This window comes from Hippocampus guttulatus, chromosome 1 (genome assembly GCF_054856545.1).
Source record: "Hippocampus guttulatus isolate MCC_2025c chromosome 1, RoL_Hgut_1.0, whole genome shotgun sequence".
NCBI classification, from domain to species: domain Eukaryota; kingdom Metazoa; phylum Chordata; class Actinopteri; order Syngnathiformes; family Syngnathidae; genus Hippocampus; species Hippocampus guttulatus.
Window position 1 is genome coordinate 33,158,849 of NC_141261.1, and position 14,086 is coordinate 33,172,934.

At 43.3% G+C, this 14,086-nt stretch overlaps 7 non-coding genes across 7 annotated transcripts; all 7 read left to right on the forward strand.

Moving 5' to 3' along the window:
* The first annotated feature begins 19 nt into the window (after positions 1-19).
* Positions 20-92, forward strand: trnat-agu (transfer RNA threonine (anticodon AGU)). The gene has a single exon. It is a non-coding gene; the product is annotated as a tRNA-Thr (tRNA).
* A 192-nt stretch (positions 93-284) lies between these two features.
* trnat-agu (transfer RNA threonine (anticodon AGU)) lies at positions 285-357 on the forward strand. Its single transcript has one exon. It is a non-coding gene; the product is annotated as a tRNA-Thr (tRNA).
* A 201-nt stretch (positions 358-558) lies between these two features.
* On the forward strand, positions 559-631 carry trnat-ugu (transfer RNA threonine (anticodon UGU)). The gene has a single exon. It is a non-coding gene; the product is annotated as a tRNA-Thr (tRNA).
* A 201-nt stretch (positions 632-832) lies between these two features.
* trnat-ugu (transfer RNA threonine (anticodon UGU)) lies at positions 833-905 on the forward strand. The gene has a single exon. It is a non-coding gene; the product is annotated as a tRNA-Thr (tRNA).
* A 218-nt stretch (positions 906-1,123) lies between these two features.
* On the forward strand, positions 1,124-1,196 carry trnat-cgu (transfer RNA threonine (anticodon CGU)). Its single transcript has one exon. It is a non-coding gene; the product is annotated as a tRNA-Thr (tRNA).
* Positions 1,197-1,448: 252 nt separating this feature from the next.
* On the forward strand, positions 1,449-1,521 carry trnat-ugu (transfer RNA threonine (anticodon UGU)). Its single transcript has one exon. It is a non-coding gene; the product is annotated as a tRNA-Thr (tRNA).
* A 196-nt stretch (positions 1,522-1,717) lies between these two features.
* trnat-ugu (transfer RNA threonine (anticodon UGU)) lies at positions 1,718-1,790 on the forward strand. The gene has a single exon. It is a non-coding gene; the product is annotated as a tRNA-Thr (tRNA).
* The last annotated feature ends 12,296 nt before the right edge of the window (positions 1,791-14,086 follow it).

A 14,086-nucleotide genomic window follows, 5' to 3' on the forward strand; every position in this document is an offset into this window, starting at 1 on the left:
ACGCCCAAAGCGCCTGCAAGGCCTCATAGCTCAGTGGTTAGAGCACTGGTCTAGTAAACCAGGGGTCCTGAATTCAATTCTCACTGAGGCCTCATCGCATGTAACTGAGTTACTGTCATCTGTGCACTTGTCAGTGTCCTTCAAATGTGGAGAACATCACTATTCTTTATTTTTCGACTGCAAGTCCAGCAATTGACTTGGCTTTTCCCGGAAAAGTCTGCTGAGGCCAGACTATTTTAAGGCGCTAATTTTCGTAGCACGTGAACAAAAATGCTAACGGCCAAGGCCTCATAGCTCAGTGGTTAGAGCACTGGTCTAGTAAACCAGGGGTTGTGAGTTCAATTCTCACTGAGGCCTCATCACATGTAACTGAATTCCTGTTATCTGTGTCAAGCAAATCGGTGTACTTTTCAGTATTCCTAGAATGTGTGCATCACTTTCTACTGCAAGTCAAGCAGTGGACTTGGCTTTTCCCGGACAAATCTGCTGAGGACCCCCCTTTTGGCTCTGATTTTGGTAGCACGCTAATAAAAATGCTAACAGTCACCTATCATGCAAGGCCTCATAGCTCAGTGGTTAGAGCACTGGTCTTGTAAACCAGGGGTCGTGAGTTCAAGTCTCCCTGAGGCCTCATTGCATGTAACTGGGTTCCTGTCATCTGTGTGTTTGTCAGTGTCCTTCAAATGTGGAGAACATAACTTTTCTTTATTTTTCGACTGCAAGTCCAGCAATGGACTTGGCTTTTCCAAGAAAAGTCTGCTGAGACCAGACTATTTTGACTCTAATTTTCATAGCATGTGAACAAAAATGCTAACGGCCAGCTAGCATGCAAGGCCTCATAGCTCAGTCGTTAGAGCACTGGTCTTGTAAACCAGGGGTCGTGAGTTCAATTCTCACTGAGGCCTCATTACATGTAACTGAGTTCCTGTCATCTGTGTCAAGCAAATCTGTGCACTTGTCAATATCCTTCAAATGTGGAGAACATCACTATTCTTTATTTTTCGACTGCAAGTCCAGCAATTGACTTGGCTTCTCCCGGAAAAGACTGCTGAGACCAGGCTATTTTGAGGCGCTAATTTTCGTAGCACATGAACAAAAATGCTAACGGCCAGCTAGCATGCAAGGCCTCATAGCTCAGTGGTTAGAGCACTGGTCTCGTAAACCAGGGGTAGTGAGTTCAATTCTCACTGAGGCCTCATTGCGTGTAACTGAGTTCCTGTCATCTGTGTCAAGCAAGTATGTATGTAATATGTAATACTTTTCAGTATTCCTCAAATGTGAATATGACTCTCTACTGCAAGTCAAGCAACGGACTTTCGCTTCAACTTTCTACTGCAAGTCAACCAATGGACTTGGCTTTTCCCGGAAAAAGTATGCTCAGCACCAGACTTGAGGCTGTGATTTTGGTAGCATGTTAACAAACATGTTAACGGCCAATGAGCCTGCAAGGCCTCATAGCTCAGTCGTTAGAGCACTGGTCTTGTAAACCAGCGGTCGTGAGTTCAATTCTCACTGAGGCCTCATCGCATGTAACTGGGTTCCTGTCATCTGTGTCAGGCAAGTCTGTGTACTTGTAGGTATTCCTCAAATGTGTGCATCACTTTCCACTGCAACGGACTTGGCTTTTCCCGGACAAATCTGCTGAGGACTCGACTATTTTTGAGGCTAGGATTTTGGTAGCATGTTAACAAAATGCTAACGGCCAGATAGCATCCACGGCCTCATAGCTCAGTGGTTAGAGCACTGGTCTTGTAAACCAGGGGTCGTGAGTTCAATTCTCACTGAGGCCTCATTACATGTAACTGAGTTGCTGTCATCTGTGTCAAGCAAATCTGTGTACTTGTCAGTATCCTTCAAATGTGGAGAACATTACTTTTCTTTATTTTTCGACTGCAAGTCCAGCAATGGACTTGGCTTTTCCCGGAAAAGTCTGCTGAGGACCCGACTATTTTGAGGCTCTAATTTTCGTAGCACGTGAACAAAAGTGCTAACGGCCAGCGAGCATGCAAGATCTCATAGCTGAGTGGTTAGAGCACTGGTTTAGTAAACCAGGGGTCATGAGTCTGGCCGGGCTTCTCTCTCGCTGACTTTTTTAAAATAAATATATGTTTCGAGTCAATGCCGTGAATAGTTTTGGCCACGAGAGACCGTGGTTCGCAAAGAAACAGAAGTCGCCTCATCACAACACATACTGTACTAAATTCTTGCAATGACAATTCAAAAACTCCTTCCTGTTTATGTCTATTATCCACCCGTCATTGTTCTTCTCTGTCTTTCTGCTTCTCCCTCAAAGTGTCGCGCTAGATTCTTAAACAAGACTGTATAAACATTTACATCTTTTATATTTCTGCTTCTACAGACGGTCCATTAACCTACAATTTTCCATCATTGACGGATTTTTTTAAAGAGTTGACAAGAAAAATTTAAGGACATCCGTCATTTTGATGGGTTGAAAATTGGGCCGTAAACCACAGCAGCAGTATGTCCTTAACTTAGATTTTATTACAAAAGACAGGCTTTAATTTGTTGTCATAAATCACCCCACCCTGAGTCCTCACAAATAAAATATGAAATTTGGGGTTTGCTTCGTGCTCGGGCCTGCAAATCAAGTTAATTGGTCGGGCAGGGTTGGGCATTAAAACCGCGGGCCGGGTTGGGTCAGGCTGGATTTTTTTTGGCCCAATCTTACCTCTTCTGTCGCCGCACAATGAACCCAGGTAGATGAGTTTAATCAAATCAGTTATAAATTTTTGTATCCTTCCTTCCATTATGCTTGAAAGCATCATTAGATCATTGCACCTTAAACACACCGGCCTGTGTGCACGCGACATTGAATACTTCTTTATGCAGGACTGATGTGATGGCTTCCAACCATGATTTGGGTGTTTCTCCCCTAGATATGACATAGATAAACATTGTGTCGTACAGGTGTTAGTTCTTCCTTCAAGTTTTTATTGAACACCCACGGGAACATTTCCGTTCCAGGGGACTTCAAAATGTTCAAGGTTTTTATTGCATCCGGTATTTTCTGTTGCAAAATTGGACGAATACTTTCTGAGACGTCATCTTTCAATAGAGGTGGTATATGTAGTTTTTGAAGAAGTCTTGTGCTGCGCTACTATCTTGATCAGTATTCGAGTCACTGTACACATTTTTCGATAAAAACCCTTCTGCAATACTTTTAAGTTTTGCGACGATGTGTTGCCTGTGAAATCTGATTCATCGAAATAGTCACTTGTCTTACAAAGGCTAAATGAATTATTGAAATAAGCGTTATATACCACTCTAGATCAGACGATTTAATCCAATGTTGTTGTGAAAATGGAATTTAACCGTAGGAATTTGAAGAGCCAAAGCCCACTTTGACATCTTTCATTCATATAACAAAGTAAACCAATCCACCGGTTCAGGTAAAACTATGCAAAGCTTTATTATAAGCGACATATTCTCGCATTCACTCTACAGGCATTTTTTTATGCGCCTGGCTTGCGCACTTTTAAGAAAAAATGGCTGCGGGAGAGAAGTCTGTTTCAGAGCTACTCCGAGAAGTTGTAATCACGTGAGGCCTTAACCTCAGTCTCAGAGAGGATTGCAGCAGTGGGGTATTTTTGTTGAAGTTGTGGTGAAAAACAGCCTTATGAAATCAAAAAATAGACTTTGAGAAAAACGTTTTTATTGTTTTTTTTTTAAAGTCTTGATAAATAAATAACTTCTTCATTTAAAAAGTATGACAGTTGAAATAATCATAATCATTCATTTAATAATAATAAAATCATAATAAGTAGCTATAATTTTCTGCTGGCTTGTGGTGAAGGCAGACGCTTTTCTGCACTGCTCCTGTACAATAGCCCCCCTTACCTACTCTGCTTGCTGACTCTGTCAAATTTGCTGTCCTCTGTCTTGATATAGCCTCCGGCCGTATTTTTCCTTCCGAAAAGTACATGATGGAATTAGTCAGCTGGACTCTCATCACCACGGATACATTTTGTTGCTGCTGGATCCACCCTCGATCCTTGGCGGAAATGGAGACCAGTATGCCTGGCAATATTGTCCGGAGACAATGTGGAAGACATCTACATTGTTGTAGTGTTGGCAGTTTATTGATCTATCGCAAAATTCAGCCGGCGGGAGCAGCTTCACTGGAAGAGAATAAGCTGACGGCCTACTCGGAGGGTGTGGAGCGGGTGATCAACACTCAGACTCACGCGTTGACCGTATTCAATTACAAAGTAATGTCAACGTCTTAGCTGGATTCCTATTCCACTCCTATCCCGCAGCGCAGCTGGATGGACTTGAGCCCATCTCGAGTGCAGCCCGTCTCGCTGCTTGTGAAGAATAGGAAGAACGTATTTCCTAATAAAATTATCTTATCTTACAAGTTAATTGCCAGATTGTATATTTCTCTGTCATGTAACAAAATGGTATTCATTTCCAAATGCTGTTTTTATCGCGTTAATTTTGACCCCTTTGGACTTCCATAGAAGAGAAAAGATGTTTAAGGCTATGTCCAAATTCAGAGGCCACATTTCTGGCCGCATGACGTCACTTTTAGCGCAACTGGACCGCATGTGGTGTACAAATTCACATTAAGCCTGTCGCCACAGTGGTGGTTAAGTGGTCCACGGAGGCTACACGAGGAGGAGAATTTGAAGGCAGTGAAGGATCCAGCCTGCAAATTGACTTTCTAGAATTTGCAAAGCAAGTGCGGTGGAGTTGCGCCCGAAGTGACGTCATTCGGACGAAATCGCGGATGCAACCTGTGAATTTGGACACAGCCTTAGTCTCCAAGACGATATGCGCCCTGCAAGATTTGACAGGGAACGTCCTCATTTCAGGGTCGTACAACTCAAGAGTGTGCAAACATTTCTGAAAGGTGAATCGGTGACACACTTAAATTGATGGGAGGTTCTGTGCGGCCACAAAGGGCATAATAAATCAATGAGTCAATGATTTTTCAAGATGGTGGGGTGGCCAGTGGTCTTATATCCCACCTCATTGGATCCGCCCCTGCAATGAGCAGCAGCAAAATCACTTCACCACATTTAGCACCATAATGGGAGCAGTCTGCACTCAACTGACCTTGGCATCAAATCTTAGTGAATGATGTCTGATTGCCCAGTGTATAAAGTAAGTACGGTACGATGGTACAATGCAGGCGAACAACAAAAATGGACTAAAAATGGATGACCATGCAAACTTTTCTTACTCTGTCCCCTAAAATAATGCTAAACAAGAATCTTTTGGAACTGGAATCAATATGAAGGATCAGGACAGGGATCGTTCAAATTCAATCAAAGCCCACTCCTATTCTTTGCTCTACGTGGATTCTGAATACCGGTAATTGTATTTACGAACAAAATGCCTGGAAAGTGTTACTTTTTCAGTCGTAGAAATGAACTCAAACGTTTCGAAAAAGTAATTCAAAAGTTATGAAAAAATATTGATTAAAAAAAAAAAAGAGTATGAACCGTGATAAGGTGAAATAGCACGATTACTGGACAGTTTACCTATTTGGTATGTGTCTGTATGTACAGTATAACATCTCAAGATATTGCAGTCCAATTCAACACTATTTCATGCCACAATTCAATAGTACTCATGCAGGTTAATATATGAATGTCAATCAAAACACTCCCAATATCTTTAGCTTGTCTACCCCACCCAAAAACCGACAGCTAGACTATATCTGTCTGCTTGAAGCATATTTTCAATAAATCATTTCCTTTTAGTAAGTTAGTACATTTGCTAAATATGAGATTTGAAAGGGTCTGCGTTGAGTCAATGTGGCCTCACGATGTTTCCATCTTGGCTGAGGACCCTCTCAACTGGACTGGCACTGCAACACTTGCATTGCAACTCATTGCACATTTCTGTGTGAATGCTGAAATGTACTTTGAATATATTTATTTCAGTCATTCTTTTTTTTTTTAAATCATGTTCATACTATGTACTATTTTGAACTTAAAGTTATGGAAATTACATTTATTAACCCAAATTATTATTGAAAAGAACTGAAATCGAACCTGTTTTAAAACCATTCGTTTTCTTTTCCTGAATTTTAACTCACTGTTTCAATTGGTGGCTTGAGACCTAATGGCTGAATGCCATCAACCCCCGAACTCTGCATCTTAACAAGCCCACGTTGGTTGACTAACGTGGGCTTGCTGAGGTTAAGCACAGGTTTAGAAATGTACATATAGGGTTTAAATTAAACACATAAAAAGACTAACAGTGAATTTGGTCAGGTCACTACTCCTAGATTCAAGTGAAGTCGTGAGTTTTTATCTCCCAAGGCAAGTTTCAATTCAAAACTGTGACTCGAGTCAGCTCGAGTGACCCTCTCTGCTACCTAGAAGTCTCTGATTCAGCTTTTCTAGAGTCCTGAACTCGAAAGCCATTGCTACTGAATCCTGACCCCATTAGCATACCATGTTAAATTCCATCAAATTCTGTATTGAGCACACCAGAATAGACACTGCACCCACTTAATTAAAAAGGAACAGTGCAAAACTAAAAAATAATTTCCACAGAGCAAGGCGAATATGTCGGTGACTACAGTTTGATGTTTCATTTTTTGTGTTCCGGCCATTTCCATTGGCCTATCTATGGCGTTTCCCACTGTATACTAACATTAGGCTTGCCACTTAAAAGGATTTCAGAAATGAACAGAAACTGTTTTTCGGGTCTGTTGGATTACCCAATGGGAAACCACAGTAACCAATTTTGGGTTGAGTAAACGTTCATCATAGGAATCCATTTTTCTATTTTAACTGATATTCATAATCAAGAATTCTGATACTCAAAAGTATCATATTTAAAGGTGAAATGTTTGAAAACTGTGCATTAACAGTGAACATAATTACATCCGCAGCTGTGTACTCCAGGTTTATTCAGTAAAATGTGTTGTTTAACACTTTTATTGTACTTATATGGCATCATGAATACAGCATACCACAAAATCAGAGTATGTTTTCCAGTCTCACACTGCAAAGATTAACTTGCTGGTAATCATTAATATATGAATTACTATAAGATACTATGGCCATCGGTAACACATACAGGTATGTGGACACAATACTTCGGCTATATACCATGCGGGCCACAAGTAAACCTGACACTGTTAACATGATTATGTGTATGGACTATTTATGTAAATCAACATCAATGGCTACTCACCCCCTTTATTAATACAAAAGCATGTAATATGAATTGAATGATTACAATCATGTGATGATTTTTTTCAAAAATGAGCGTATCACTATATAGGGACTTATAGTAATGATATGGCTTAACGTCCCCTTTGCAACCTGTTGGGGGAAAGTGGCCATCTTTCCTCCGCGTGTTCATTGAATTTTGGATGGTGAGGATGTTGGTTATCCAAATACAGGCTGGAGTCGATGAACAGTTTCTTCGAAGCTTTGAATCACAATATATTCCGGGTATCGGTGAGTTACGGCTGCATATCACGAGTGCAAAGAAGCAAGAGATTCACATCTGATTTATATCATCAGAAGGGCGGTACTGAAACTCATGGCGTGGCATCAGGACTTTCGTTTCTTCGAAACCGATTATTAGCTTGTATCAACTGGTACATTCCTACGGCTACCTGATGAGGTAGTGTGCATCAAGGACACATCTGGCTACAAAACAGAGTTTCACTCCGAACATGAGAACGTTAATACTTGCAAGACTAAATATGGGCAGAATATAGACACAATATGTCGGCCCGGTAGTCCAGTGGTTAGCACGTCAACTTCACAGTGCAGAGGTACCGGGTTCAATTCCAGCTCCGGCCTCCCTGTGTGGAGTTTGCATGTTCTTCCGGGCCTGCGTGGGTTTTCTCCGGGTACTCCGGTTTCCTCCCACATTCCAAAAACATGCATGGCAGGCTGATTGGACGCTCTAAATTGTCCCTAGGTGTGAGTGTGGGCGTGGATGGTTGTTCGTCTCTGTGTGCCCTGCGATTGGCTGGCAACTGATTCAGGGTGTCCCCCGCCTACTGCCCAAAGACGGCTGGGATAGGCTCCAGCACCCCCCCCCCCCCGACCCTAGTGAGGATTAAGCGGTTTGGAAAATGGATGGATATAGACACAATATAGAACCCCAAGTCGATGCACTGTGTACTCGACTATCAATTTGACCAAAGAATCTACCTCACATTATCATTAGACCGACCGACAGTTTACATTAGTATTACTTCACCTTGTGACGAATGTTTTATTCATCAAGTTACCATGTCTACATCTAGTAAATTCTAGAATAACTAAGACTGTTTCATAATACTTTTTATAGCGATTTGCCTTTAGATCGAATGAGGAACTTCAAGTACTTGCCTCTCGGAATTGCGCCTCTCGTCGTATTTCTCTTTCGTGTTTGGTGCATACATCACACGTCAGCTTGGAAATACGCCCTTCTTTGGATGATTCGAAAGAAAAATCCGACTGGCATTCCCATTTCTTAAATGTAGCAACTAATACACCTTTCGTTGGAGGGGGGGGGGGGGGGGGGGTTAGGGGGGTGGGTTCGCCGTCATCTCTATCCATCATCCAGGTGCTTTCTGGGCATGTGGACGAAAATAGCAACCCAAATGCGCACACAATGTTTCCTGTTCCGACCCACCCCAAGCAAAACGAAAGTCGAATAAAAGAAAACCACGAACAATAATGACAGTGATGATGATGTGCTGAAAGTACTTTGAATGAACATTTATTACAAACAAATAGCTTGAAAAAAGCTCTCATTTGGAAAATTGCTGACTATCTGCCAGACTAAACGCTGCACATTCAAAGAGTGCGAATACATACAAATTCAAGAAATTAAAACGGCTAGCCTTACTGCAGGAAATAAACAAGTGAAAAGTGCAAAAACTAACAAATGGGAAAATGCTGCGAGCCCCGCAACAAAATAGGCATAATAAAACAAGTTTATGGTATGTTGAGGGTGTGGTTGATTAAAAAAGGTCAACATGGAGCTCATCGGAAAATTCAATTCAAGACAAGCTAAGAAAAGAACATGGCCCTGCTTGAATCAAGTACATTTCTGCAAGCGCTAAGAAAAAAGTCACGGCGTACGGTCCGAACGATGTAGTACATTGGTGATGCGCAAATCTTTCGTGAGGGGGACGTTCAATGATGTCCCATACAAGTTCCAATGAGAAATATGCAGAATCAGGCTTCTGCATTACAGTCAGCACATAAGTCCTCCAGATGATTCTCAGAAAACGGGGAACTTGAGCGGCAAGCGAGAACAGGCGAGTGGGGCGGATCACAGTACGCTACAGAGCTATCGTATTTCCACGACCATAAGGCGCACTTAAGTCTTTTTTCCCCCCCAAACTGGACAGTGCATACACTAGTGTATGCACCGAGTTCCAAAATCTGTGAATCTTGTTGTGTCACTTTGATGAGCGCGCCGCTTGACTGACTGATAATGAAAATGGCACCTACGAAGAGACACGCTCACAAAGCACAGTTTAAACTGCAAACTATCAGTTAGGCGGAGGAACATGGGAATCTAGCAGTCGCGAGAGATTTCAAGATCAACGAATCCATGGTACTCGGTGGTTTCGTTTTATGAACCGGCGCCATTTACCCATCTGGGCAAGGCCTATCATGGCGTAGCAAGATCCAGCGGATTACAAGCCAAAGCTTCATCTTCCGCTCCGACTGCAGTAAAAAAGATTGCCAACAAACACGTCCAGCCCAATCACATCACCAACATGGACGAGGTGTTGCTAATTTTTGACATCCCAGCGAACCACGTTGCAGAGAAGAAGGGGACCAGCACGGAAGCAATTCGCACAATAGGGCGCGAGAAGTCGGCTTTTACAGTTGAGCTTGATTGCCATGGTAATGAACGGAAACTGCCACTGGCTGTGAGAAACCAAGTGCAGCATATGAACTCGGACCTTGCCATCATTCTGGGAGGAGTGACAAAGGAATTCCAACCGCTGGACATCGGTGTAAAGAGGGCATTCAAAGTGAAGTTGCGAGCGGCGTGTGAACCATGACGAACACAGCCTGAACTGAGACTGGGAGGCAGCGCCGGGCGAGTTGCGCCACAGTTTGTGAATAGATTGTGGATGCTTGAGCTAATGCGTCTGCTTGCTGTTGTTCGCGCTTTCACAAAACCCAGCATTATTTCTGAGGAGCCGCACGGCAACGAGACTGACTGACAGTGACGCGAACCTGGCGTGAGTACATTGTTAAATACTTCAAAAAGGAAACTCAGTTTGGCTCCCGCTGCCTTTCTAAATTGGCTGAAGTGGCTAAAATATATATGGTAATCAAGCCAGTCTTCTGCTCAGTGCGACTCATCACTAAAACCTATCAAAGAAGGGTACACTTCAAAGGTACGAAAACATCTCCACATATTCAGAACTGTATTGAGAGAGTGTCCCATCTTCGACATTCCTGTGCTGCCTCAACTCCGGCTCCGACCGTCAGCCTCGTGCCACATCACCCGCACCAAAGGAATAACCGGGCAAGTGCAAATGCTAACATTATGAACCCTTCCAGGGACAGCGGTTACTACAGTGGACGGCGTATCATGTTATCAGGTTACAGGGTGTATGAAAGTGTTAAACAAGGTAGGCTGGAAGTACAACAGTGGCTCAACACACTAATGCAAATGCCCAGCGAATAATTACCTTTTAATACACAGCTACATGTATGCAAACAGCAAATGTGGGCGTAGACTGCTAAGATTAACATTTTCCTTCTGTGCCTCTAAAATGAAGCTTTTGTGTTTTTTCTTTCCAAGAAAAGCAACACTCGGTTAACTGACCTTCAGAAGCATGCTTGAAGTACCTGCTGCATTATTGTATTGTTTTCAGGTTCTCAAACAGAACGCCCTCTTGTGGGGAATTCAAGTTCATAAGTTTGATATTAATACAGCGGTTAAAAATGTCCCTTTGGGAGACGCATAGTTAAGTTTTCCCCATAAATCCTGAAATTAAAACACCTTTGCTTTCATCTCCAAAATAAGTCTCGTTAGCTCCCTTTTGTTTTGGTTTTTGCTTTTTAAGAATCTGAATTGAGATTCTTTTGATACCGGAATCAAGAATGAGATCGGAATGGGAACCGCAATCGATGCCTAACACTCGTGACAGCCTTTTGAGTGAGCTGTTCAGATTTTTGAAGAATTGTGACAATCCTTCCCTTAAGTGTACAAAGCATTCCAATATTTTCATCATGGTCAGTATTTCGCTCTTATCCCCAGGTTGCTGTCATATTTGGAGTCATAATGATTTTCAAAGTATTACGCAATTTGTCCAACAACATGTCAATGATAATTCACAGTTGGACAAGTTTGGAAAAAAATGCACACCCGCACACACAAATAACAAACACAAACATACACATTGTATCCACTTAGCATTTTGTGCGCCTTAAGTTTTCACCTGTTGATATTATCAAGCAAGAGCGTTCTGTTTTGGCGATTCCGTCGTCAGATAGACAAAGGCACCTTTTTCCACCCCACATTAAAAAGAGTCCCTTACCGGGTTCCGTTTGATTTAAAGCAGCCCGTATGCGCCTCTCTGCAACTTTTAGGATGAACTCAAAGTCCATGACTGACACGCACAGAGCAACTGACAGCATCATGCTTTTAAAAGCTCTTCAAGTCCGATTGGGGCCTCCCACAAACACGCGGTGATGTCACACACGGCTGTCATTGGGCAAAAGGTGAACGAAGCTTGAGTTCAAGTGTGAGTGATTGACAGGCCGCCTCCCCACACCTTGACGACATCATCAATCCAACACTTTTCTCCCAGCCAGTCGGCAAGAGACTTGCGAAGTCCTGCATAATAAATAACAATATGGTGTGTTTTATTTAGGGGCCAAAAGCTTCTCACGGTGGCAAGGCATGCAGAGATGGTGATCTGAATGGAGGAGGTGGAGGATCTGAAAGTACGGGCACGTTTCCCAGCTTCTTATCACCACGTCAGTGAAAACACCTCCTTGTGGATGGAGCCTTTGATGCTTGCCGCTCTTTCAGTGCCCTTGGAAAAATATCACTCAGCACTCTCTCCTGCTCGGACAGAAACCTTCTCACACACGTGTATGCGGAATACCTTGAAAATGATAGCATCGCCTTGCTTTCATTTACCATCAACGCACTCGGAAAATCCCCTGAGATGAATACTGTCCTTAAAAAATTCTCTAGCAAGGCGCAACTGGTGCCAAGACAAAGAAACAGGATCCATGCACAAGGACTTTAGATCATTATAAACTTAGAGCTTGTACTTTTGGTGGTTTAATTACATAGATGCCCTGGCCTCCGTGTGTGTGTGTGTGTGTGTGTGTGTGCGTGTGTATATATATATATATATGTGTGTGTGTGTGTGTGTGTGTGTGTGTGTGTGTGTGTGTGTGTGTGTGTGTGTGTGTGTGTGTGTGTGTGTGTGAGATGTATCAGTGCAAGTACAGACCACCAAAGTAATGCTGTGTTTTTCTGCAGAGTCAGGCTGCTCGGACAAAGTAATGAGCTCACTGACACACACACACACACACACACCGACGCACGCACACACGCTCAGGCTAACACACATGCACGCCATCTCTTTGGGATTGGAATAGAGGACACACATCACGATGGTTGTCGGTAGCCTGTCAGCTCAGCACCGCAGCAGCAGCAGCTCCAGAGAAGCTGCAGGGAAACTTTGCCATCTAATCTGATATTTGTCCGCATGCAAAGCAAACATGGGGGGAGCGGACTTGGTGAGCGAGCAGCTTTCTGGCTGCAAGAGTCAGAGCTGGCACAAACGCCATTGCTTAACGCATGAGCATTTGAATAAAATATGAAGCGCGTCGCCTTGATGGCAACTCTCCAGAGAAGGCAAGCGAGCATATGCACATATACGGCCGTGGGCTATAAAAGGGCGAGTCTCCAATCTAGGTCACACCACGTGGGACGCATGACACCGACTCTTTCACAATGAATGGCGCCATCACTGGTTGGCCGGGATGACACCAAGTCTTCAAAGTGTGTAACAATGCTTGCTCAAACGCACACCTTTTGTAACCTGAATGTTCTGGCTGAATGACTGACACCGTGTCAAAGTACTTTTTTAATGATCACTTGGCACACAAAAAGCAGTCATCCCATTATCTGAAGCACTCATCATCCTCAGGATCACGGCCGAGGATGGAGCCGAGGCCCATTTGCCTGAGGATGGAAAGCACCTTTGGCATCACACCGGGTGCCGGTCGTACAGTGATTGCAATTGGGGAATTGAGAAGGATTCGATCCAATGCCAAGTCGGCCGTAAACCACGCGTCTTTACAATACTATTCATCCTGATTTATACAGTGCTTTCACAACAGCGGCAGCTGTAATAAAGCGCTGAACAAAACAGTTAACTGGTGGTTGCGCCTTCTCGGCAGCTCGCCTGTACCAGCACAGATTTTGATTGGGAGGAATGTCGACGCCATTGACTGTCGGTGCTGGGCAGCCCCGGGGTGCTTGTGTTTTTTGTTTAATTCCAAATTTTCAGTCATGAGCACTGTACTCTGATTGAATCAGTACCCTGTTAGATGAGCCGCGCAAATCACTGGGCACAATCAGAACATAACTTCCAGATCTAAAGTCAATTTCACGTTGAAAAATGTATTCGAAACGGGCCTCATTGGAATTCATATTTCCCAGGGAAAGTCCACAATTTGGTAGTTGCAGACATCCTCTGAATTCAATGTGTCACACCTCTTCAGTGGCTATGCGACCTTTCAGCAGTTTTGCTGGTGGGTGTGTCAGAAGTCGAGACGGGAGACATGCCGTGCCTTCAAATTGCAGAAAAGAGAATTGACTGAAGCGCTAATGGGAAAATGTGACCTTATTTGCTTCCCAAAATAGGGCTGCTTGGTCACTCGACTGAGTCACATCCCAACTATTTATATGCTCTTTAGAGCATTACCTAATCAACTTATCTAACGGCAGTGGTGTTGTTAGGCTGATTCTAGAGGGGCTGAATCCCCCCTAAAATGCTATTAACCCCCCCCCCCCTCCCTGCATTTTTATCAATCCATTCATCCATTTTCTATTGCTTATCCGGGGTCGGGTCGCGAGGGCAAAAGCTTTAGCAGGGAAG